Below are 27,656 nucleotides of genomic sequence, written 5' to 3'. Positions count from 1 at the left end.
AGGGTGGTGGAAACAAGTCAGAAGCTGCAAAAAGGCCCTCAGGCAGTGTCTTGCACCTCCCTGCAGGGAAACAGCATGTACAAACTCTCACTGCTTAGGGTGCAGCCAAACTTGCTCTTTAACATCCCCTCCTGGAGGAGACTGCTCAGCTCTTCCCATTGTCCTCACATTCTCCTGCCACAAAGACAAATAATTTAGTTAGTGCCCTGGGGCATGGAACAGAGATTCACTGCATGATTCTTAGTTGCTTTGTGGTGACTTCCCACCTTTAGGGAACCTTAAATCTGCTTAAAATTGTGCAAGGGATTTTTTTAATAATAGCATAACACTGAAATTCTATGGGAGTGGTATCTTCCTTCTCACACTATTTGAAAGACGTCTATACCTAGCTCTGCCACTATTGAACACCTCAATTCTCAGCAGAAAACTTAATTTAATTCCCTTTAAAAGGTATCATTCAGTTTACTTTAAGGAAGTGGAAGATTAGCCAGCTAGTCGCTCAATATTCAGGAGAGTGAAGACAGGTATATTTGCATATTCTTTTAAAACACTGCTGAGAGTCAATGTTTCATGATAACATTTTTAATAGAAGTTAGAGTAATTTGTAGGCCAGTGCATATGCCTGAAAGAAATACTAGTAGACAGTGACATGAAATACACAGACAGAAAATACAAAATATTTTCAGTACATACTATTTGACTTTTTAGTTTGTTAAACTTTGAAGAAATGTTTGTGAACACTGAACAATCCCAATTTATCAATTAATTACTTGTATGCATATAAACATGTGGCACTCCTACAACATCTATTTTTGTGCCAATAAAGTGGCCATATACTTTTAATACCAGTCTTTGCTCTTCCGCTCTCTGCAACCTAATTTTATTTTGATTCCTTTCTTCTCTTGCAGTTCAGTTGTTTAACAGATTTCTGGGATGTTAGCTTGCCTGCTGTCACTGCCAGCTTCTGACAATAGCTGATAAGTGGACTTCCCTCCAGCCACTCCTTTCTTCATGCTGAGTGGTGCAAGGTGGGGGAGCAGGAATCAGAGCACATGCACACAGTGGACTCCAGCCACAAGGCGTGACAAAGAATGTAAAGATAAGATGGAGATGGAGTGGGATTTTCTTATTTACTGAATGCAAGATGTTATCTTAACATAACTTTGAAGAAAGCATAAACTCTGGTTAAAACCAGAGTTTTTGAACAAAAAGGACCCCCTAAGACCTGCCCTGTCTTTGACTGTTAAAGCATCGACAGAAAAAACATTGTATACATCACATGTTCAGTCAGTGTGTTCAGTTGAGAAAATATATGGTGCTGATACAATGAAGAGTTTATTTTCCCTGTAGTGAGAGTTACAGAATAGTCTGACTGTTATGGAAGTTCCTAATATCTGTGCTTTTTAAGCCAGTTAATCACTGAGCTTTTTAAACCAGTTAGTGGGCAAAGGTGTCTAACAGCCTACCAACCCTAGGCATTATAAACCGTGGAAATTATAATTAATAATCTGTATGTCAGATTACTGTAAATTCTGAAGTTGCCATGAGGTTCATGTCAAAGTACTTGTCTGAAACAAGGGGTAGCCAAGAGTAGCTGTCTCAGCATGTCCTCAGGCTACAGAAGAAGTAAATTGAGCAGAATGCATCCTTTCTTTCTAACTATTTGGGGGAAAGGATGGGCATAAGAATCTGAGTTTTTTGGACTTTGTGTGGAAATGGACATACGCTGATAAAATACAAGAAAGAGAATACTAACCAGGACTAAAGTATTAGATTTTAGATGCACTGTTTTGGTTCATAAAATCTGTAGGAAGTTGAGGTGCTTGTGACAAATATCTTTGTGCTTGATGGTATTTAATAGAAGCCTTCGTGGAGACAGTTTTTCTACCTACAAACCAAATTGCTGATAAAGTTACATCTTTGCATGTAACCTAGAAAAAGTATCAGATGGTACTGAAATATCTATTTTTGCCATTTGGGTAGACAGCAGAGTATTGAGCAAACAGCACTCAGCCAGAAGGCAAAGTACTTATTTCCTATAAGGAATAGCTGAAGGAATAGCTGTTTGTAATTTCTGGGTTGAACACAGCTTGTTCTTTCAGTTGGGAATAGATTTTGGTCTCAAATTATCTTCAAAGCACTAGATGTAGAGGCAGATTCTTTCACTGGCATAGCACTACATTAGTCAGGGCATTCATATTTTCTGGCTAGTTAGCAGGACATCTGTGTCAGCTCAGAATCTCATACTTACTGTAAAAACATCCCAACAATTTGTTGGCTCTTTCTGTATGAACTATTTACTCTTGAAAGAGGCTAGAAATCAGGCAACCACAAGATATTAACCATACCAAAAGTTAATAGTTGTTTCAAGTAGCTCAGTTGTCCCTACTTTTAGTGGGGCAATGGGCATTTTTATAATCTCTTTTAAGGAAAAATATTTGATTCAGCTTAATTGATTTTAATGGGTGAGATGGAGAGAACTGGTAGATGGTGTGGCAGTGAGTAGTTATAGGGAGTGACTCATCTTGTGGAAGCACGAGAAATGCAACCTTCAGTCTGGGTGTTCAGAGAGCAGGATAATATTACAAGGGGACAAAGAGCATAAAGTGCTCCCTGCATACCAAAGATTAGAAATCAGAGACCTTACACACATGGGGTCATTACTGCTTTCAAATACCTTTAACATTTTTATTGGAGAAGAGATGGAGGCTATGGTGAGGTAGTAGTTTCCTTTAGCTAATGGTGATGTAGGCATGCTTTGGAACAGGGACTGCAGATGGATAGGCTATTTTGTTTTCTAGAGAAAGCATGTTTTCTCCTGATTTTCTACTGCTAAAATGATTATTTAATGGATATAGTGATAATTGGTTCTGGCTCTGTTTGTAACTAGTTTAAAACCTGGGCCAACTATTTGTAGGAATTTTTGTCTTATTGAGAGAAATGAAGGACTACTTTCTGTAGAGTCTGATAGAGTTGAGTGCAGGGGGTGGGGTAAGTGACAATAAACACAGTGGTGTGGGTGGAAGGAATATGAGTACAGTCATGAAGCATGTAGCATAGTGTTGTCAGATCAGAGAAACACCCCCCTCCACCCTGTATTTCCTTAAAAGAAGGAAACATTCACAGAGTGTGTATATCCCTAGTTTAGATATAATAAAAAAGAAAATGCAGAAAATCTGCTCTCAGCTTGCAGAAACTTCCTGAAATAACTTGAGGAATGCTTTGTTCTGTAGTACTTCAAAAATAGGGATCTGAGACAGGAAAGTGTCATGAACTTCTTATCTGATAGACTGACCAAGGGAAGAAAAAGTAGGAAACCTGCCAGATCCTTCAACTCATTAGAAGAGCCAATGGCATCAGTTATATTCCTGTAAGCAGGTGCTGAAATAATGGCCAGACCAAAACAGGAGGGGATTACAGCGGAAGGGTGTGAAACCTTTGGAGCAATCATGCACACCCAGCTACAGATGGGGACTTTGTAACAGGTGATGAGAGAGAGAAGGACACAGGGCTATGCCAGCTGAGGACACAGGGGTCTGAATGAACAAGATATCCTAAAAACATAGAGGTTCAGTGAGGAAATCACTACAGGTATGCCCAAAATCTCTCAAGGGATTGTTGTCACGTGTGACATCTGTATACTTCATATTCTTAAACCTGTTCCTTTTCCCTGAGGCTTCCTTTGAAGATCCCCTTCATTTTTTTTCTGGGATGGGAGCTCCTGTGTGCTTCCCTGAGGACTCTCCCGCTGAGCCATGCCAGGAGCTGGTGGGATTTCTTTGCAGTGCTAGTGGTGTGCTCTGTGCTGAGGAAGACAAGGGAGTCCCTGGTGCTGTGAGCTATGTGTGCAGTCCTGGGAGATGTGATCACTCATCTCAGCTATATCTGGACAGTGTTGGCTCGTGTTTCCTATTAATGCAAAGTAATAAAAATATTATTATTACGAAAGTAAGGCTCAATGACAGCCTGAAATAATGAGGGAAAATTCTTGGCTGCCTAACAAAGTCCTCTTCTGAATAGCATAAAAGTAATTTTATTTTTGTTACTGTTATTTGAACACAAAATATGCCCTGGAAGTAAAGGGAATGTATTGTTTTGCAGTGCTTCAATAACACATTAGCTCAGGAATTCTTTTTCATTTCTAGAAGAAAAAAATCTCAGTTCAGGATTTGAGAAAAAACTCCTGAGAGCAACAACAGCAGCAGAACCATCGGAAATACCACAGAGTCACCTTTGGGATTCCTACAGTGCTTTTGTTGAGTAGTGAGCACCTTGAATTTAATTAACAATCATCAGCCATCTCCCATCCTTTCCCTCAGCTATGCAAGTTCAGTGTGATTCACTGATAAAAGTTTGGCCTTTTTTTGATTTTTTATTTCTCTTTTCTCTGCAGTAAACAAAACCAACCCCAGAATCAGAGGCTGGTGCTGCTGTGGCGGAGGGGGAGCATACACTGCTAGTGGAGAGCTTCCACACAAAGTCCTGTCTGTACACACTGCTGCTCAGGGTGGTCTGCTAGGGCCACATCAAATGCAGAGGAAAGCTGGATTACTGCCACACACGGGGCTCTGAAGTTGGAATAATTCCATTGAGTTCAATCCCATTTTGGCCATGCTGCTCTGCAGAAAGAGGTACAAGGTACAGGGTAAGCCCAAGGTAAGCCCAAGATGTTGCCTCATGCCAGTGCTGGGACCAAGACAACTTTTCTTCTTTTAGGTGGGCCTAGTCTGTCTTGACCAAAAGTCACATTTAACTTAACAATTAATAAAACAGAAGAAAAAAAAAAAAAGACAGAAAGGAAAGGAGGCCCAGCCTGGCTCTACTTTCTTTCAAACATGTGTAACAGGATTTTGTCAGAAACTAAATCCATCTGAAGAGGCATTCTCCTCACAATTGTACCTAAAAGTAAGTACCTGCTGCAGGACTGTAAATGGAAACCTGAGGTTTCCATTTCCATGAGACTGAGGTTCCTGTTCAAGTCAATATTTCAGAACACTGACCTGATCTGTATGAATGGGAAGGGTGCAAGATCATTATTAACCAGTTCTCTCATGTGCTGAACTCAGATTTTTGAACTGACCTGTTTCACCTTGGGAAAGAAGAAAAAGGAGTTAAACAAAACATCAGGGAGTGGAGAAAAGACAGAAGCAAACTTCCCTTTCTGTGGCAAATCTCCCAAAGTGCCGTCCCTTTAGCAGGGTCTCCAACATTTAAGATGGAGTTACAAGTCCCAGTCTGCCTCTTTGTCCAGCATTACTCATGTAAGGCAGTTGCTCAGTCCTGTAGTCCAGCTATCTCACTCTTCATCTGTCTTCTCCAAGGGATTGAGGATACATTTATCTTCTCAAGGCCATTTCTTAGGATAATGGAAAGATGTGGAAGTTATTGAATGAACCTAAATAATTCTTTTCAGATAATTAACACAATTAAAATGAACATTACTAAGCATTAAATTTCTGTTATTTCTGCGTGCTCTTGGATGCTGACATTTTGTGCAGAATTCAGAGTAAGTCTAAGGCAATTGTCAGGAAATGAAATGAAGCCAAATCACAATATAGCTTCAATAAGTGCTACAGACTAAATGAATTAGTTTTTTTCCTATTTTACAGCACCAATCTGTATCTTAGTGGTTCAGATACCAGAATTCCTTCTGATCTGTCTACATGTGTCAGGCGTGACTGTAAGGCCATTCCCATGCATTGGGTCAGAAAAAAATAATGATAAATCTTAGATAGATCAATCCAACACAATGACTAAAATAACCAGAGATTATGTTCTATTTAATTTATATTTTTTGCCGCTATAAAATGCAGAAACCAAATGCAAACACATGCAGAAACGAAGCCTTTGTGTTCACATAAATCTGTCCTTGGGGTTCAGAGCTGACCTCTCAATGCTGTGCAGAGCTGTATGAAGCTTTAGGTCAAGAGATGGCTTTCCCAAGTATAAAAAAAAAATAAATTCATATTATCAGTGCTAAAATTCAAACCTGTTCACCAGTGTACTTGAGTAATTAATTGAGAATCTTACCATCATAAAAGTAATTAATCTAAGGTTTGTTGTCATTGTGTTTCCTTAGAGAAGATTTTGTGTCTAGAATGTCTAAACAGGACTTAAAAAAATAGGAAGTTCATCTCCAGAATGGATTGGGAAGCACAGGAGGAAATATAGTAACAAGAAAAAAGGAAAACAACAGAATGAAATTTGCACCTCAGAATTTATTTTAAATTAAAGCATAAAAGCTTGGGAATTGTACACTCAAACAAATCTGCCACAGGACCTGATTAGCATCTTCAGAAGGAATAAAAATAAATCAATTTCATAGATAATACAGTCAACACATTATAATTAATGCATTTAAATATGTGCATTTCTTAAGGGCAGGTACTATGTTAGCAATTACGGTTCCAGTAATTTTTGCAAAAGAAGCTGCATCTCATTATATAATCTTTTAGACCCATGTTATTCTTTCATAAAAGAGCCAGTTATCTTGTTTATGGATTCTTGAGAGAGCAGAGCTGGAAGCATTAAGTATTAATGCAAATGCCTGAAAGTACATCACTGGAAATTCAATCACTTTCTTTTCCTTTTCATATTATTTCCTTTTTCTAAAACTGTTTTTGTTGCATTCATGATGTTACATATGTCTGTGAAAAAACAAGCCAACTTTTCATTTGCAGAAGCTACAGACTTGTACTGTTTACTCAGGCAAAACTCCTGGCTTAGAATCCTTCTCTCATAATATGTACATTTCAATAATAAATATAATAAATCAAATAATTGGTAGAAAACTAAATTAACTCTTAAAATATTAAGGAAGAGAAAGGATGCCTCATGTTACAGTGTTAAATTTGTATTTAGTGTCTCCTGGAAATTCACAGAACAGAGTAGAAGATTATTAACTCTGTTCTCAAATAATTTAATGTTTTTTCAGTTACTTTAAGCAGAATCATAGAATAAAAGGAATAGGCTTTTACCTGCCTCTTTCAGTGCCCAGTCTCTGAATTATATTTGATACACTGATGACAACTTAGAATTGCATATGAAATGTAGCAAGTAGAAAATGCAGGGGCGGTGAAAGCTGTTTATACAGAACAGACACTTTGCAAGTTTACACCAGAGTGACTTTTATACACTCACAGTCTTTGGAACAAGTTCACGAAGCGGTCATGCCCCTGAGTGATTGCTGTGTACCCTTCTTTGCCCTGTGCTGGCCACACTCATCCTGGCTGCTGCCCATCAATCCAGTGTGCCAGACAGTACCACTGGGGAGCACGGAAATCACAGAAATGTCCACATGCAGGGACAAGTTGGACACTCCCTGGCAAGGGTTAGGGCACAACTCTGCAATTGCTTGAGATTTTCCCAAACACTGTGACAGGTGCTGGCTGAGGAGCTTGTGTGTGGGGCTTGCATGAGGCCATACAAGGTACCTTCTGTGTAAAGTAAGGTCACTGTGTTTTCTAACATAGCATAGGGCAACTCAGAGCTTGCATTGAATACATTTGAATTCATGTAAATAAACACCCTGCTGTTCATCTCCAGAGACCTGTGTAACCATGAAGATGTACACTAAGGTACTCACGGTTTCTCAGAAAGTAACTGGAGACTCCTTTCCTTCTCCAGGATATTTTGAAGTCTTCCTCATCACAGATACAACTGTAGAGACTAAGAACTTTCATGTCCTGATTCACACTTGCACCGTGGCACTACCTCGTAGGGAGTAAAAAAGCCAAAACCAAATACCTTTATGAGCCAGAGGTTCCAGCTACTCTTACCTAACTTTAGATATTAATAAAGTCATCTGAGTCATGCTGTGATCACTTTATAATCGATGGAAAAATAGAGGAGCTCCAGGAGGGAAATTTATTCCATCCTCATGTAGAAGTCAAAAACTGCTCGGATGAAACACTCCCTAAAGGACTTATTTTCTTCCATTGGCTATAAAGACAGAGATGTGGCTGAGGTGTAGATATGTTTGCTTTAACTGTGCAAGGTTAGAAGAGGGGAACACCATACCAAGTGACTTCAGTGGGCATTGGATCAGGTCTGCTGTGAGCGGTAAGGGTGTGCATTTGAAATCTGTCTAATGTGTTCAGATTTGCCCTTTGAATACAATACATTGTGCAGCTTTAGAGCTCAGCAACCTTTTGGAAGGTGGGCAATAAAACTGTGACTGCTCCATTGATGGTACTGGAAAGCAGACTTGGCTTAACCTAAAGGTCAGGAGGACAGACTGTAATTCACTGGTCTTTACTTTGCTGTCTGCCATTTAACAGGTTTCAAGGAGGGAGGAATTGTCCATAGTATCATTTGCAATGTCCAATGATCCTCCCAAAAATGTGGAATCCAAATTAAATTTTTTGATAGTCACCCAAAGATTAAAAATTGTTTTACTCAAATTATTTTGTGAATCCTCATGTTCAGATCAAAGTACTAAGATCTTGGACTATTTAAGAGCAAGCACAAATTAGAAATGTTTAAACATCGGTAGATTTGTGGGCAGGAGAGATAATGTTTGCAGGATCAGGTTTTTAATTTGAAAAAATAATAATATAACCAAGGAAGAAATAAAGAATTTTTACTGATAAAACTGTATTGGTTCACTGGGATGTAAATTCCATTTTACTTACTCAACAACTTCACAGGGCACAATGGTTTTCTGAGGTAGCCATCATAGACCAGAGCTTCTCTAGATAAATACATAAATGAGAGTTTATCTTATTTACAGTACAGCAATTTTCATCCTGTATATAATAGAATTTTCCTGTATTCTGTGCCTGTAATTGCCTTTTCTCTTTTATAGTACGTAATCAATTACTTTTTATAGTCAGGTACTTCCATTTATGTGAATTGAAGTTTTATCATTATATTGCAAGTGTTCATCAGAATTTACTTTCCTACAGGTGAGAGTAATTTCTGGCCTTCCCCAAGAGAGGCTGAAAGCTGATGCCTATTGATTTAGATGTTTCCCTGAATTTAGCCCTTCTTGCATACATCCAAATATTTTTAATCAACCTCCTCCTTTATACCCACAAGCAGTAGTCTTTCACTCTTGGCAGCTGAGTCAGCCCTGGATCCTCTGTTGTGTGGCAGCGACATGCACCAAACTTCAAACATGATTTATTTAAATACATTGCTGATAGAATACCAGAGTTTGTTGTTGATAGATGAAAAATTCCCCTACCAGTCTGGGTATGCTCTAAATGTGATTTAATGCAGCTGTGTGAGAGTATATACACACATATATGTACTTACAGTGTTTCATGGTATGGAAAATTGTCCTCTCAAAGACCAGATTGGTTGGGAGATATACATTTATATAAATCTGTTACAGAGCCTCCTATGAGGATGTACTCATCAGAAGTTCATGCTCTTTTCTGTTATCCCACATTGCTCCAAAAATAGAGGAGAGAAGAGATGCCCCCCATCTATGACTTCTTCTCTACGTGAAGTGAAGCTTTTTCAAAGCATCTGTTGGAGCTGACACAAGGGTTTATGGACAGGATGAAGAGGACAGGGGAGTCAAAAGCGCTTCAGTTCACCCACCAGCTCTCTGGCAGTACAGATCCCCAGACATGTGCCATGGTTGTTTTTGCCCAGTCTGCTTGTTCATATTATGGTTGTGTCTTCCCATAAATGATGCCTCTCTTACAAATTAGTATAATCTTATGTGTCACAGCTCCTGGGAGGTCTAGAGACCATCCAGTAGCCTTTATGTATCTCTGGTTTCTAGGACTTTAATTTTGAGTTGATTGTTGCAGTAAGTTAATGCTTGTCCTGGATTGCCAAGCAAATTCTATTCTATTTGCCATCTGTATGGCAGTTGTCTTCTGTTAAGTGGGAAGTTTTCCTTATCTCTTCCATAACCAATCCTCCCTCGAGGGAGACATCTGCTGATAACAGGCTATGGAATGTTACTGCACAACTGATAAGAACTACAGCATCCCATTGGGAGATGCTCTGCCCAGAGGGAGGAGCCAAGCATTCCTACCTGGATATAATCTTGACATTCTGGAGCACCAGCATGGCTTCTTCTCCACTGGATTTCCCAGAGGAACAGCTGCCTCTTCCGCTGGATCTTTAGAGGAAGACTACACCTTTCTACAGGATCTCTGCTCCAACAGAACCACACCTAACACTCCAGGAGGACTGCAGCCACAATTTCAATTGGACTGCTACCAGCACCCTGACCAACAGGGTGTCAGGTTGTGTTCTGACTCTGTCAATGTTGTTTTGGTTTACTACTTTGTTTATTTTATCTTTTTATTTTCTTCCCTAATAAAGAACTGTTATTCCTGCTCCCATATTTTTGCCCAAGAGCCCCTTAATTTCAAATATATAACAATTCGGAGGGAGGGGGTTTACATTTTTCCATTTCAGGGGAAGCTCCTGCCTTCCTTAGCAGACACCTGTCTTTCCAAACCAAGACAATGCTCTAGACTATTGGAAGGGTGTTTTCTTGTGATTATCTTTTAAATATTCAATGAGAATGAAAAAGTGAGAGCTTTTGTTAGTGACCTTCATAAATTTCAGGAAGTCTGTTCCCGAAAGTGAGGAGCAGTTTAGATATAAACAGACAGCTTATTCCCTCATCATAGAAAAATGGAGAAAACCTGTGTGGAAGTTATAGACTGAGATGTAAACACTGATAATCATCTCTTGTTTTGTCAGAAAAACAAAGTCCTAACCTGACATTTCTGTTCAATACTGAAGAATGAGGATATCTGTTTCCTCTAGAACTGTCCTGTTCCAGTTTTGCTTAAATGTTCCTTTGCACGCACAAGGAGAAACGTGATGCATGTGTGTGATGATAACACTCCCTCCTGGCCTTAGAGAGCTGTGAACCTGCTTAGGTGGGACCGTCCAACAGGGCATACTGGCTCTGCTCCCTTGGGAGTCTCCATAATGTGCTGCTCTGGGTGGGGACTGCCACAGGGCACTCTGCCTATAGCAAAGAGATCCTGCCCCATTGCAGCAGCCTGCACTATCGCAGGCAGGCACACAGACATGTGAAAATGCTAACAAAACATCCACAGGAAGTCCCTGCTGCGAGTGCTATTGTATGAGAGGACATAGTTCATGTTTACATTGGAAGGGAATGGATCTTGGTTATTTAAGAGTTTCCTTAATTAAATCCAACTTAAATCTTACCTACATAGTCTACTGCATCCATCTAGCTTTCTCTGGAGGGTGGGAGTTAAAGACAGATCTACTTGGAGGATTACAAATCACGTTGAACGTGGGATCTATTTTTATGGTTGAGAGAGTTACATGGTTTTGTTTTAAAACCAGTATTGGCCAAAAAAAAAAGTTTTTGAAAAGGTAGGAGGGCAATGGACTGTTGCCAGGCTTTGAGACACTGTGTGCTTGGTGGGCACTTCTTTTAGAAGATCCCATCTGGAATTTATACTTCCATTCAAAGCTCAGTAGTCACCAAAATACAGAGCGGAAGACCTCTGTATTTAGACAAAATAATTGTCAATTCCTTCTGCTGTTCTTGGACTGTCATGGAGTGTTGGTGACTGTTGTATTTGCTGAGCCCCCAGATGAAGGAAGGAATGATGAATCTGACTCAATGTTCTCAGAAGGCTAATTTATTATTTTGTGATATTATATTATATTAAAGAATACTATACTAAACTATACTCAAGAATACAGAAAGGATACTTACAGAAGGCTAAAAAGATAATAATGAAAACTTATGACTCGCTCCAGAGTCCCAACACAGCTCAACTCTGATTGGCCAATGAGACAAAACAACTCACAGCAGAAACCCAATGAAGCAATCACCTGTTAGTAAAAAATCTCCAAACACATTCCAAAGGAGCAAAACACAGGAGAAGCAAATGAGATAATTATTGTTTTCCTTTTTCTCTGAGGCTTCTCAACTTCCCAGGAGAAAAATGCTGGGCTAAGGGATTTTTCCAGAAAATATGAATGTGACAGGTGACTTTCCCCAAAAGTGTTAATTATTTTATATTTGTTTGTAAAATTATTTTAAACAACCTTCTCTGGTTTGTGGAAATTCCTAAATTGCATGCAGTGAATCTGAAGTTCAGTGGTTTCTTTTAACATGGCTTGTGATCTAATTCATAGGATGGAAGATCCTTTTCCTAATCAGGTGTCCAGATTCAATGAACAGGATAGCTGATGAAGCAAGTAATTGCAGGTTATCCATGCAGAGTGAAAACTGCTAAGCTATTCCGCAAAAGAGATGGCTTGCTTAGGCATCTACAGATACAGATTTCCTTTGTAAATCTTTCCCTCACTTCATTGTAAATTGAAATATTTTTCTTAATACTTACAGGTTTCAGTTGTAAGTGCCCGAGATTGATTTTTGTGGCCATTTCACTGATCCCAACAATTCCTTCCCAGTGGGAGAACCCATTGCACAGTTTGGGTCGTGTCGCATTGACCTTTCTCAGTGAGGTGCACGGAGCTGGTGTGCGTGTGTGTGTGTGTGTGACAAACACCTCAGCCTAAATTTAGATATTTGAGGAATATTAAAAATATTCACTTAAATATTTAAAAAATCCACTTAAAAATACCTGTACTTTACTTGACAAAGAGAAAATGTGCAGTCCATCTTGGTGCCTACCTACCTGAGTTTATATCCTGTTTTATTTTATCACTGTCACGCTATTGCAGTAAATAACAATAATTTATTTTGGTTATATTAGGGGATTAGATGCTCTGACATTTATTTAACTTGTTCCACGTTAATATGCCAGGACTCTGGTCACTGGCAATAGGAAGCTGCTGTGTATTCTCTGTACAATCAAACACATCTGCCACATATGTGGCTTTAAGTCCAGTCTTTAATGGCACATCCTTATCCAAGCCTTTCACTTTATTGTGTAGTTTATAAAGGGTCTCTCAAGACACTGCTGTGCCTTTTCCATTGGCTTCATTGTAATAGAAGCAGCAGACCATGGGTGAGCCAGCAAGACTTTTGACAGTGTTATTTACTAGGTGATGTGTCTGAAATACATTTTAAAAAATGTTAGGTGGTTTCTTTATGACCAATACAACAGGCAAAATTGAGATTGAATCGAATAATTTGATAAATAGATTTTACTCAGATATAAAATATTTACAAATCCTTCGAAAATGTTCAGCTGCATGTAGAGCTCACCAGGTGAGACTGGTGAGAAAGGAGCTTATCCAGGAGAGATGTGGCTGGATCTCATTCCCATTTTTCCAGCAGCCAGCCCTTGGCCCTGCTTTTGCAAAACCCGTAAATTAACACAGGTGCACACTGTTGCTCCAAATAATCTTATTAAATGTATTGTTTACTGGGATCATTAACTACTGCTGTAAAGTGCAGAAAAAAAAAATGCAGCCTGGTTGCAATTTATCTTGTCCCTCTTCAGAGAATGAAGGAAAACAGTGATCCTTACACTGACCCTTTCCTTAGCCTCATCAATCACAACTGGAAATGAAAACATCTTAACTGGCTCTTAACAGTGCCAGGGATTCGTTACCTTCTGTTGACTTCCCTTGTCATTCCCTCTGCACTCTCTGGGTGATACCTGTGGGGAGGACCAAAGCTGTCAGGAGCAGGACTGCATACCTGCCTGCTTTATCACCACGTTATTGCAGGCTGTAGGCCAGACTAAAGCAGTGTCTGTTTTGTGTGGCTCACTGCCACGTTAAAGATAATCACATCTGGGATCACGCAACCCTGTGAGCTCCGGAAGCCTTTACCTGTGGCTTGTCTGTGGTTATTTAAAATCTCTGTGCCTGTGCCAGCAAAACCTTCCGGGTGGGACCCCAGGCTCTTCATCAAGAGCACACAAGAGACTTTGCTGTTAGGTAAGTATATACATTTGTGACCACCAAGAGACAGAATGAAATATGAAAGCACAGGAGAGAGAGCAGAAAGAGGAGACATGCAGGCAGGTTTACTGCCAGATTTGGGTGACTTATGGCTCCTCTGGTAACTGGGAGCTTCTGGAAAAGGTCAGAAGGTTCCTCCTGTTTTGAAACACGAAACCAGCACTCAGGAAAGGGCATCTCATAGAGACTGCTGTACAGAGAGCAAGGAAGGTTCTTCAGTGAGGATGTGGGAGATAGTGGGGATGGTTTTAGCCACCAACAGTAAAAGTGTTCCATGGTGTGAAAGGGGCCAGCAACTCTTGTGTAATGTTGTGTAAGCAACTCTTACTTCAAGGCAAGGACTGAGCAATGCAATTGGTGGAATACTTAGGGTGAGCCTCAAAGCCAAAATACCAATCAGATTCTTCTGAAAGGCAATGTATGCATAGAACAGAGGTGTGGGGAATTCCCCTTATATAGATTAAAGTCGTTAAGGAAATGCAAGTATGAAACTATAGCTTTGCGACAGATTTTTCGGCTGTGTTTCTTTTTATTATTTTTGGTTTGGTGGCACCAGAAACCAGCTCTGACCTGAAGGAATTCAGGTGATAGTGAAAATGTATCAATAATTTTGATTATTGTAGCAATAGGTACAAATTCTTCATACTAAACCATCTCTATTGCAAGACTCAATGTACTGTGATGAAAATAAATCTGGTTTATGGGAAATTCTTCTGGATATGAGAAAATATTTTAGGTGATGTGTGACTGCATTTCTTGCAACAGCTAAAGCTCACAGTTAACTGCAAAGAGATTTTGATTAAGTTTAATATGATCTATTTTTTCTGAAAACACACCTGTGTAAACTTTCTACAACTGCTAGTACTATGAGATCTTGGTTTTTATAGATCAACAATGTCAAAAAAATTAAACTGAGAAAAACCAAGTTTTTTGTAGGTTTTTCATCACTCCTGGGTAAAAATGTTTGTTGCTTGGTTTTGCATGCTCTTCTATCCACATACAGATGTTTTGAATACTCTCATAAACAAAACAAAACAAAAAGTCCCAGGCAATATCTTAGTAAATTTCATGCAAATGCTAGGCACAATTTTTCATTATTTGCCTGCTCTTCAAATTCTAAGTTTTTTGTAAAGAAGTAGGATTTGAGGAAGGAGGAAAAGGATCTGGTTGTATATTGCATTATCTCTATACCTGTTTAGGAAGGGACACTTTGTTTTGGGCTAGGAAGAGAGCATGTAGCTAGTATTGTAATGGTAACAGAGTAATAGAAATAATAATAATAGCACTGCTGCCACAGCTGAAGTCCTGCCCCTAGCTGTATTTGTTGTACAGAATAACAGAACAATTTTGTCATGGAGCACAATTGCCAGAAACTTTTGGAAAAGAAAGGGTAGACAATAATTACAGAGCTTGAGCACATCGTCTCTGGCATACTCAATTGCTACCTGGACTTGCAAAAAAGTTAGAGTGTAACTATTTGCATCTATTCCCTGTGGAACATTTAGCTTTAGTTAACTAAAACCCCATGACATTCTGAGGGACTTTTCATTATTTGCCTCATTTTAAGGGTAAATTTAACACATACACAAGTAAAAGCACTACAGTAATAGTTTAAGTGAATCAAAGAAAGAGTGAAAAAAAAAAAGAAAACAGAAAATTAAATTATGCTTTCTATATTAAAAAAAATTAAAAACCAGGAAAGATTGCAATTTAATTGATTTCAATCAAAGATAGTGCAACATAAAGTACTGTACTTCATACAAGTAATTCATTTAAGTAGTATAAAACCCCCCAAAATAAGAACTAACATGTATTTGTATAATCGTGATCCTAAGAATTTAATGAACAGAAACTTTTCATAAAGCCCTCACAACTCTCATTTTAAAGACTCTTTATGGTTTGTTAGTGGGATTTGTTTAGAAATAAAAAAATACAGGGAACAAAACTCTACTCATATTTAGAAATGTCCAACCAGTTAAGCACATACTTATCTTTCAGCACACAGGACAGCCATTCATATTTGGTAAAGCACTTGGGCGTGCATTTACTTTCACATATGTGATATATCAGCTATATTTGTCATATGGGGATACATTTTGAGCTTAAATTTAAAAAGTGCATTGAAAGTTAATCATGTGCTTAATGTTTTGCGGAAGTGAGGCCAGTTCACAAGAGGAGCTTTGTCTGCAGTAATATTAAAATGCTTTTGTTGGATACAAGAAGAAAGGAAAGATATTGGAAAAACCCTCTCACTTGCTGAGAGCTTTTGGAAAGCTTTTGAAAGGGTGGAGTGGAATAGCCACTTGCTGTTTAGATGATAGAAACTTGGGCATGGGGAGACATAAATCCTGGAGATTCAAGGTACAGTGAAATATATTTCAGGAGGATTTCCTTTGCATTAAAGCCAAGAATGTTAACACTAACCTTTATTATTTGCTATCCTAAATGAAACTTCCAAATAAGTGCTTAGGTAAAATGAAAACACCATGGATGAAAAATAACTGCCAGTAGACATAAAATACCTGAATATGCAGATACATAATTGCATTTCCAGTAAAGCCAATTATCTTCCCAAATTTAATACATTTAGACAGACTGTTTGAGTAGTTCTGTAGATTTAAAATTCAACAGGGGAAGCATGTAGTACGAGAAATTCCTATTTCAGTCTCAAAAATTGCTTAGAACTATAGCTTCATTTGGAAAACCCAAACTATCTAAAATCACCTTACCATGACTATAGTTAGGTAAAATGTATATTTGTCTATTCTTTTTTTTAAACACTCTTCAGGGATAGAGGATCACTAAAATCTTTTTATCTCAATTAACTGTAACTTACATTTCGAAAATAACTTTTCAAACTTTGCTTTTATAAATATTTCCTATAGCAATGCCTCAGTCTTTCCAAAACCACTACAACTTTTCATATGTTCCATGCTGGTTTAATAAAGCAGATAATCAAATGCTTCCTCTGTGGTACATCAACTACTGTCATTTAACCAGTTAAATAAAATTTAAGGAAAAAAAAATTCTGATTTTGCAAATCAAGCTAGAAGTTTGCCTAATAATAATAATCATAGTAAGTAGCATTTTTGCCTGATACCTCTAAATATGCAAGTAAGAATTATGGTGAATGTTATAATGGTTTATATCAGTGGTTTTAAGAAGTGTGAGACAATCTAAATCTGGTTAACCATTAGAGATTTGATCACCTGTGGTGACAGTGTGTACCCTGTCCTGTAATGCACCATGTGTGTATTCAACCATTGCCATTTCTATGGCAATAACATATAAATTTGTGTCTTCTTTGGGCACACTGGAGATGGCAGAAGGTTATGAAGAGAGCATCTTAGAATCATAGAGTTATTTTGGTTGGAAAAAGCCTTTAAGATCATCAAATCTAATCACAAACCCAGCACTGCCAAGCCCACCACAAAACCATGTTCCCAACTGCAGACATCTACGTGTCTTTTACATGCCTCAGGGATGGTGAGTCAAGCACTTCCCTGGGTAGCCTGTTCCAGTGTTTAACAACCCTTTCCATAAAGAAATGTTCATAAATATCCAATCTTAACCTCCCCTGACACAATTTAAGGCAGGTCTCCTGTCTTGGGTAGTGGGGCCTGTGTGCAACTGCTCCTCTTGCACACTGCAGTTGCTCTAGCTCAGAGGGTTTGAGGTCTTTCAGCAAACATGCCTCAGTAATACTTAATGTACATTTAGAGAGGCACACACAGAGGATTTTCTACTTGTTTTCTGATGAAATGCGAGGACATCTGAGAGGCTGAAAAACGCCAGTGTCTGACACTGTGTGAGCTGGCTGCATAAGGCTTTCTGCACTGCCAGACTCCAGTGACTTCTCATAGAGAGTGTTGTGCTCCAAACGCATATATTTCTCTCTAAATGGACACGGCACTCCCTTCCTGTGTTCATAAAAAGGCTTCCAAAGGACAATTAACAGATTCTTTCCTGTGCTCTGGTGTTCCCGAGAACATTCCCAGCTACTACTCTGCTGGAATGTGCAGTCCTGCAGGAAGGTAAAAGCAGGAGTTTTCCATGCCCAACATCACACAGCAGAGTTGTTTGCTGTGTAAGAAAATGTTTCAGCCATTTCATTTAGTGAAATTTAAAAGGATAAGAGAATAATTTAACTAAATTTGCCCCCTTATTCCCATGTGTTTATCCCCAGCTACAGATTTTTTTTTGTCCTTTTCTAATTTTGCCTGCAAAATACCTTAATTGACAGGCTGTGAATGGCCACCTTTATTCAGACTATTGCCTTTCAGCATAACACCTGCCTAAGCGCACAAACCTGATCAAAGTGCTGAAATGAAGTAATATCACAAGTGGCCAAAGATGTGTGCCAGTGTTATGCAGAAGACACATACTCTCAGGATCAGATGATGTCTTCTCAGGCCATGGTGTAAGAAGAAGGCACGAGAAATGTCTTCATGATATACATACATGTGGAAGGAACAGCCCAGATTCCCATTTCTAAATAGCATTGCTGTAAGTCACGCTTTGTACTCGTCTCAATCAGACAAACTCAAGGTAAGCCAAGTGCAAAGTGTTCATCCTAGATGATTTCTGGATCTGCTGGCAAAATTGGCTCTCCTGAAGGAAACGGTGGGTGTTGGCAGGACCGAAACATCATCCCTCCTTTATCTGAAACGTCCTGTTCCTGTTGCCTTGGCAGCAGATGCTGGGTGTGTGTCTGCATCCCAGCGTATCTCATCTTTTTTGTGTCTAGTATGCAAATAGGTCAGGCTAAAGGAGGGCCGTGTCTGAGGACAGCCCTGAAATAGTTATGGGCTGGGACAGGGTGAATAAAGTGGAGGAAGATTAGAGCCTCCAGAAGATACATTCTGATATTGAGGTCTACCCTTCTGCAGAGCGCTTTCCATAATAAACTGCAAAAGCTTAAATGCTTTGGTTATTTAGATCTAAATTTAACAAAAAAAAATTGTAGAGACTTTTAATTTTAGATTAATTTTAGAGTGTCATGTCTATGATAAAGATGACCTAGCTGGTATTTGCTCTATGTGGTTATTGAACTCTTCAGGATGTTGTAGATAGTTACAGGCTGTACTGTAACATTTGAAACTAAATTATACCAAGCTTACCTCTATTTGGTACTTACCTGCACTGAGCAAACATGAAAAAGTTAGTTTCTCAGCAAAGAGCACCACTGATCAAAAGCGTTTTTAAAAGTTTGCATCAAACAGGAAAATAATAAGAAAAATACAATAGCTTTTTCTTATACCACTTCTTCATATAAAAACAAAATATTTGTGCAGACAGATGTAGCATAAAACGATAGAGGATTTAGTTTACTTTGTTGAGGATTGAGTGCCATGTAATAGAAAGATTTTCAAAGGATGAAGGTTAAAAACATTGAAGTAGAGAAAGTAATTGTAAGCCATTGCATTTCAAAAATAATTGATTTTACATGCCAATTGACAGCAGACTTTAAGCTTCACATATTCCCATACATAGGGAATATGCAAACTTTATCTGTCCATTAACAGTGTTGAACTGGGAAACTAAAATTGTCAAATTACTTATAATTAAGGCAGCAAAATAACAATTTAATCAAACACAGAGCAACATACCAGCTTAGCTGTTCTACACAATTTAGTGTTAAATATGCACTATGGGGCCTGATTCCATTTTTAGACATGTCTAACAGGACACAAGAGAGCATCTGAAATTTCCGTGATGAACTACAAATAGTAAAAAGATGATTTGGCTAGTAGGATTAAGTAACACCTTAGTTTTTACTTAGTACTTAGAAAATAATCTCTGTTTCAGTTGAAATGAAAGTGGGCCTCATAATTAAAAGGGAAAAATCCAGCAATGAACCACCCTAAACCTGCATATGCTGTTTATATTGTTAAAAACAACAAGGGAAGAAGTACTGCAACAGTACTTTTTTATTTCTTTTTCTTTGTAATATAATACAATGTATTTCAAATGCAATCAGTATGTTCTGAGGAGAAGAGAGTGTAATTCCCACTTTGGGAGACATCAAATAATAATTTAAAAGAACTGTGTAAATTGAAATGCATTAATTTTAGAAATATAATCTAGGCTACCTGAGAGCAGTGAAGGATAATTACTCTGAGGGCTGTGGTTTACAGCCTGTCACAGGAGGCATCTTTTAGAATTGGGATGCTTCCTTGCCTGATGCCCAAGCAGTGGCCTGGAGGCAGAGGCAAGCTTTCCTGGGGATGAGCTCCGTGGCCTGTCCAGGACCATCCATGCCTGGATGTTCCACACCTTCATCTGCACTTCTTGTGAATCTAGTCTTGAATCTAACATCCAGATTAACCTTGTAGATAATCCTTGGAGTCCATCTTCCTCCAGGCAAAATGGCAAAGTTTTGGTTTACAGTAACATAGATATTCTCCAAATAGTCTGATAAGGAAAGAAATGACTTTCACTTTGGCTCCTGCAGAAAGTATAAAGACAGAACTGGCTGGGAGGACAGGACAGAAGTGGGAGGGATTGCGGGCATAGGTGTCCCAAACCAAAGTTTGCTTAATGCCTAGCTAGCCTCTGGCTTGCTTGTGAGGTGGAGGTTGACCTCAGGAGCTGTGGTTTTTGGCATTGTTTCTCAGTGAGCTATAGCTAGATCAATTCAGTTCCATACAAACAATTTGCTCCTAAGCTGGGGACACACTTGCCAAGATTTAGCCTGATGTGAATAAAAACGGCCACATTATAAAACACTCAAATAGGCAGGTCTTAATGGGAGAGCTGAAAGACCCTATGACCATTCAGTGTGACTTCCCAGTTGGGTGCCACTCTCTTAAACAGTGAGAGAAAACAGACCTTTGGAAAAAATCCCATCTTTATAAAAAAAAGTTAATTATAAAGACACATGATGTAACGTTAAGTGCTTTTGGAACACAGAAGGTCAGATTTTATTTTCTTTTCTGGGGTTTTAAGAAAGGCACCCGAGAGAGAGGATTGAACAGAACTCTCTGGAGGTTAAAATAAACAGCACAACTATTATACTGAGACCTAGATTATACACTTGCATTGCTTATGAGTTTCAGGGAAAGTAAGTTCAATTGTGTGTTATTGTGAAAAAGTTCAGTTTCCAATCGAGGAGAGTAGTGAGATATCTGTCAGCTGCAGCTTTCCAAGTAGCACACCTACAACTGAAATAAGAGTTCCTTTGTTTTACTTTACTAATTAAAATAAAGATTTATGCATTCACTCCCGTATCAGTGACAGCCATATTTTTAACATAAATGCAAATATAAATGTTCTATGGCTTTCTCATGAAAAAAATTTCTATTGGAACATAAAATTTATGTAGCAAGTCTTACTGTAAGAAAAACAAAGTGTTTAAATTCTATTTGAAAAAAAATTATTTCCCAGAGTGTGAACTTCTATTGGATTATCACTGGTATGAATTAAATTTCCATTCTTGTACAATAATTAATTTGGCAAACTTATGTATAGTTTATAGTTATCTTATATGAAGCCTTATCACCAAATGTTAAAAATACAAAAAGGTTCAGCTATAAACTCTATTTTCTTAAACTAATAAATTATTAAGAGTGATTCATCTATGCAGATCCTACTTTCTTTTTTTGGCTTCCACCCAAATGCATATTTTTGAAGGCATGAGCAGAAATCTTTTTATCTGTTTTTTATCTGGCTAAGGAGAAAATCAAATATGTCATTGTACACCTCTCAGCAAAGAAAAAAACTCCACAAAGCACCAAATAATTTTTAAACAAAGTCCCTAGTCAACCATTTTGCAACAGGTAACTTGTCTGATATCATATAGGTACCTCACTGTGTGTTTCTTGGAAAAATGAAATAAGCATGGCTAGAAAAGAAACTGGGTAACTGTAAATTTTGAGATGCCTTGCAAGAAAAGTTCTACTAGCAAGGTACTGTTAGTCAGTACCTGTCAGTTGACAGAACTGTCAGTTCTTTGTAGACCCCAAAGTATTATCTGAGCACGGAAAATATAATTTTAGATGGCCTTAATGTGTAAGGTAATAGATAGGAGAAAAAAAATACTACTAATTGTGCTCAGATATTCAAAGGTACAGTAACTAACTGCTATTCACTAAATAATCACTGAAGCTACAAGAGGCAGTATTTTATTAAATTTGATTTAGGTAAGCAGCAAGTGAAGTTGTAAAATAAATGACATTATAGAAAATAACCGTGGAACCAAGTGAACATGAACTAATCCCATTTGAGACACAAATAGGACAGCTAAGACTAATAAATTGAAAAGCTTAAGTTTGATTAAATGTGGCAGATAATTTTCATGAGACTGGACTGGAGAATATAAAGTCTCAGTGCAGAGGAGGATCACAAAGCTGTTTATATCATTAAGAGTTTGTATCAGAAGTGACACAGAAAGATTTTTGAAAAGAAGCACTGGATGTAAACAGATAAATAACTACCTTATTGATACTGAGCCTGTGCAGTCATACAGAGAGCCTCTAAGAAAGAAAATTTTGTGGTGGGTGAAGAGAGCTGCGTGTTATAAGTGAAAAATCGTAGTGCTGAGGTGAGAATTGCTAAGTCAAGCTGACTCATAACTCAGAAAGAACACTCAAAAAAGGCATGAAGTTCTTCAGCAGCATATTTTTAAAGAAAATTTTGAAAGAGAAGGTGAAGTGGATGCAGATTCAGAATAGGCAGGTATTACTCAAAACTCAAATAAATACTTCTTTTCAGTAGATGAAATGAGGCTGCATATGGAGATAAAGACAAGACTGATAGCAGGAATACATCTGGCAATGGAGGCTAAAGGCAGAAGTAAAACTGCAAGAGGTTCCTGTAGTCAACACGGGATAAATGCTTTCCCAGGATTTTGGCAGAATATTTCCATGAATTTGCTTGTCCAACTGCATATTTCTTCTAGAAAATTATAAAAATGTATCAATATCATAAAGCTGGATATTAGCAAAGATAATACGTGTATTTTAGAAGAAGGGGAATGAGGCAAGGTGTTCATAAACCCATTTTTGTATGCATGGATGTTACCTTTTGTGGTAAATGTTTAATCTTGCTGATGCCTTTCAGCTCTGCTGGGTAGAGTCAGAGGTAATTCAACTTTGCTGTCTACTGAGGGCATGAAGGAACTCAAGTATTCTATCTCTTTCCAATAAATAAACACTCTACAAGACAAAATTTTAATAGCGCTTTAATAAATGCTGAGGGCTTTTGTGGCAGTCAATACTAGTTTAACAAAAACATATTGTACCAATGACCGAGAGAAAAGCCAGGATATCCATAGGGAATAGGAAAGAGGTTTGGCTAAGTTTCTTAAAGCTGGGAGAAAATTCTCAGAAGACTCAATAAATACAGAAAGGTATAAGTCTGAAAAACTGGACATGAATAAAAAAGTTTTGAGTTTCCCAAAGGAGATCGGAGAGGGTTAATCCCTGTGAGTTTTTTGACCCCTCCATTTGTATATATTTTTCATGTAGGAGTTGAATTTTACATGAATGATGAGATCATCCAAAGTAAAACTAATAGTGGTAATAAAAGGATCCCACAAGGCCTGGAACTTTATGTTCTGCAGTAGAAGGAAATCTCTGATTTGGGAGCAAGGAAGAAGACTTCCTGTTTGCAGACATGGGTCATTTCAAGGGGCCTCTTGCACTGTTTTCTGCAGCCCTGGCTCCCCTTGAGTAGGAGACATTGCAGTGGGAGGGTTGTGGGGTGATCTAGAGTGTCCATGAGTGGATATGGGTTTGCCCCTGGCTCTGTGCCTGCACTATGCACTCTCTGCAGGGCCACGTTTGTCACCAGGTCACATCAAACCCAACAGGCCAGAGCAGGAGGCAAGGAAAATTTAGGTCACTTTACCCAAGCAATAAGAGTAGCAATTTTAGATTCTGGACTCCTCTGGTGATTTCTGGGGTAATTATTTTATTTCTTAGTGTCTTAATGATGTCTGTGCAAGAAAAGGGGCAATAATATCTCCTTTTTCTCCTATAGATAGATTGTAAACTTTCAGACACAAGGACTTCTATTTTTCTGTGTAAAGAGCACCTGGAAAAAGCAATGTTGTTATCTCAGCTGGAGCCTCTTTGTGTTACTGTACTACAAATAAATCCTACATGCATATTCGCCTTTAGACATCCAGGAAAAGAAGGCCTCTTTCTATGAGAGATCTCCTGCTGTTTATGCAGGAAAATTCACCAAAGTCTAGAGCTTGTTTATCCTGATTATCAGTTGCTACATCACTTTCTTTTCCTCAGAGAAACTCAGAAGGATGAGGAAAAATCAAAAATACCCCAAAGTAAGGTATTTTGATAAGACCAAAGGCTGACATTTCTGGTCTGTGGAGTAAAAATGTAATTTCCTAAATGATATCTCAACTACGCAGAGGCTTCAGGTTGTACCACCATCTACCATTATACAATTGTACAATTCTCAATGTAAAGTCTCTTTTTCTCTTACGTTTTCCTTTTCCTGTTCAATTTTTTGTAAGTGATTTGTATCCCAACCATCACATGAACAACTCCTCCTTTTCATGTTAAGAGTGAGAGGCAGCAGGAGAAATCTGGTGAGGAACACCAAGGTGAGAACCTCGGAAGAAGAGGCTTTTCCTAAATATTTCCTGATCTTAAGGATTCTCAGGGCCACATCCTCCCACGTTCTGCCTGAATAGCTTCACTTTCTCCAGGTCACAGCCAGTGGAACTGCAGTCCAGCAGGGAGCAGCAGGGATTTAGGAACTTGCCCATATTGGGTAAAAAGGGTTCTACTGTTGGGCTGTGAAGGGGAGGCTGAGGTTGAAGAGAAGCTTGATGTGCAACTTGACAGTATTCATGGAGACATGGACATTGCAATTGCACATGGAGACATGGCAAAATGCACAGTGCCATGTGCCATCCCCTGTAGTGTGCAAGCAGCCACCATCGCCTTCTGGGCTGTAATGGAGTTTTTGGTGTCCTGTGCTTCAAGGAAATCTGGTTATCTTTTAGAAAAAAACCAAATTCTTTCCACTGGTAACAAGGAAACCTGTGTGAATTCCTACCAAACTGTTCTGTGACACTGCTAATAATGTTAGCCAATGGTTATTTTGCACTTTGAAAACATGATTTATTTTCCTTATCATATTTCCAAAGAGCACTACATCTTTAAATGTTTAATACCTAACTTGATGAGGCAATCTTTTTTTCATTTTTATATGATATGGAGATAATTCAATATGATGTGTGTATTTGTTATTTTATTGTAATTATTTAACAGAACCTAAATATGTTATTTTTATACTCTACTTGAAATTTTGAGGTCTTGGTCATAAAAGACTCAGATTGACAGCAAGGCTGGCACAAAAATGTCTTTTGTGAGGTTTTGCATTTATCTTATGAAGCAACCGTGTGGCATGGCAGTAACTGAACTTGTAGAAAGGAGGAAGAAATTTGGTGAAAATTGTATTAAAATCTATTTGGCAAAGTTTAAATGCACTAGCAAACTGGTCCCCCTTTAGGAAAAAGATCAGGGAGAAGAGAAATGTTAAAGAGCTTAGCTCAGTCTAAGCTTCGATGAAAGTAAAATTTCTGGGCCAACTTGACATAACCAAACTCCCTTTCCATGTAAAACTAAGGATGACTTTAAAGAAATATTTTCTCCCAGGGAAAAAAAATAATCCTTAAGATTTCTCAGAGTCTTATGTTGAATGTGTTTCTGATTTTACCCACTTTCCCCACAGGCCATCAGTTCCCTCTCAGCATTTCCACTGAGCAGATTAAAATGTGAAGGGATAAGAAGTTAAGAAAAAAATCAATTCACTAAATACTTACAAAACCCCTTGACTTTTAATGGGAAAAAGCCATAAATAACAGAATTTCCTGTACATGTTTCTTTCAAAATCCTCTTTTACACCTTCCTGTCAGATGAGGAGACCCACAGCCAACTACAATCTGATGCTTTATAGATGGCCAGGCTACAGCATAAAGTATGGAGAAAACTCAGAACTGGAAGAAAACCTCCATCCTTTTGACAGAGGGCTGCCTTTAGTGGGATCAGCCTCCCCTTAGGTTGGAGTCAAGCCCTAAATTGTGGCTCTCCTTTGGCCCAAAGTACTGCAAAAAACTTCTAGCTATTTGCCTGGTGGGTCTTTGCTTGATTGACAGGAGCACCAACATGGACAGATACCCTACAGAAACTATACAATCCACCAAAGCTCCAGGTGCCCCGGTTTTGCACAGGGCCTCTGCCAGTGTGTGAGGTGGATCTGGATGAGAAGGTGGGTGCTGTACGCTCCTGTTGCTCAGCTGCAGAACGAGAGCCAGTTGAGGCAAATTAGATGATGTGTTCATTTTCTGCATGCTTTCCTAATGCTTTCTTGGTTCTGTAAGCATTACAGGTGGCATGTCCTGAGAGTTTAATTTCACTCAGATACATTCCTCAGCAGAAGGTGACTTTTAGTGAGAAGCTGGTTGCCAGTGTTTTGAAGGAGACCCCTTGGGAAGCCCACCTGGCTCCTTTTCAACCCTATACACCCATTAATACTTAAGCACTTTCAAATCCTACACAGATTTCAGTATCAGTCTTCTAAAAGCTACCTTTTAGCCTAGAAGTACTTGCTGAAGAGTAAAGATGAATTGCAGCTGCTGTAGTCAGTTTTCAGTGTCTACATCTGCATAGCCTGAAGGGTTAATAGTTGGGGGGTGACAGACATCTTCTTGAGAAAAATGGTGTGAAATGAGTGAAAATACAGGTGAATTGCAGCCTTTCCCCTCCCCTTCACTGTTATCTGTTATTGCCAGTGTTCCTGCTGAATCCTCTGGAGTAGTTTTGTGTTTGGTGGCAGCTATTTCAGATGCCTTGGGATATCAGCTATCTTTACATGTATTCACAGACACAGACTGATGTGCTGGTAGCTGCCTACTGCTGAAGGTATATGGGAAGAGGCAGCAGGCAGTATTTTTAGAGTTTCTAAGTTTCTCTCTGGCTAAGATTAATTCACACTTTTTATCTTCCTTTCCTTCTGGCTCTGTTCAAAGTTTGCCACATTTCCTTAGCACTCAGATTGTTCTTGGTCTTTCTATTTGTTACTATTACAGTTCTAGTTTCTAGGACTCTGGTACTCAAGGTAAAGCTAGAGATGGCAGCTAATAATTTGATTGATAATACCACCATTAAATTAAATTTTGGTCTTTTTCAATCCAATAAGTTTTTCTTAAGCTCACAACTGAACCTCTCTTAGATGGAAGATGGTCCTGTAATTTAATAGAGACATTAAAATCATGAAAAGAGTGTCAAAGAGGTAAGCAAGGGAGTCTGCTTATCTACTGAAGGAATTTAATAACTCAGAAATCTACATAACTGACATTGGTTTTAATTGTAATTAATCACACTCCCAAACTGAGCAAATAATTCCTGTTCATGCCTCAGTTGTCTCTGAAGTGGATAGGGGAGTGTTCACTGAGCATTCAGATGTAAAGGCTCCAACATTTCTTATTAGGGAGATGAAAGTTGTCCCCTGGCTGCTGGCCTCACTTTTCTGCCAGAGCTACTGACCCAGCACAGTGGCCAAAGAGCATCCCATGGACCTGCCCCTCTGCTGTGGGAGTTTGCTGTTCACTGCATTAGGTTAGAGAATTAGTTAGGTTTATACTGAGTTCCACAAAGTGTATGGAAGCCTATGGACAGTAGTTTTAATAATTATTTTTTGAAATCGAGGACTAAAAATTTTGCACAAGAAGTCAGAACAAGGTGCTGATTGTACTGACCTGAATAAGTATTGATTTGTTGGAATCCTCAGTGGTACAGCTGAGGATTATCTAAATATCTATATAATGGTGTATATAGTGCTTG

General features: G+C 38.6%; 2 long non-coding RNA genes across 2 annotated transcripts in view; both read left to right on the top strand.

Moving 5' to 3' along the window:
• LOC135298217 (uncharacterized) overlaps positions 1-27,656 on the top strand; it is a 152,644-nt gene that overhangs the window by 26,202 nt on the left and 98,786 nt on the right. The window lies entirely within an intron of this gene.
• On the top strand, positions 645-10,281 carry LOC135297324 (uncharacterized). The gene is made up of 3 exons (XR_010359350.1): positions 645-1,028; positions 4,394-4,656; positions 9,409-10,281. It is a non-coding gene; the product is annotated as an uncharacterized LOC135297324 (long non-coding RNA).

The sequence above is a fragment of the Passer domesticus genome, chromosome 3, assembly GCF_036417665.1.
Source record: "Passer domesticus isolate bPasDom1 chromosome 3, bPasDom1.hap1, whole genome shotgun sequence".
Classification (NCBI taxonomy): Eukaryota; Metazoa; Chordata; class Aves; order Passeriformes; family Passeridae; genus Passer; species Passer domesticus.
The sequence above is the reverse complement of the archived record's forward strand: the minus strand, read 5'-3'. Positions and strand labels throughout refer to the sequence as shown.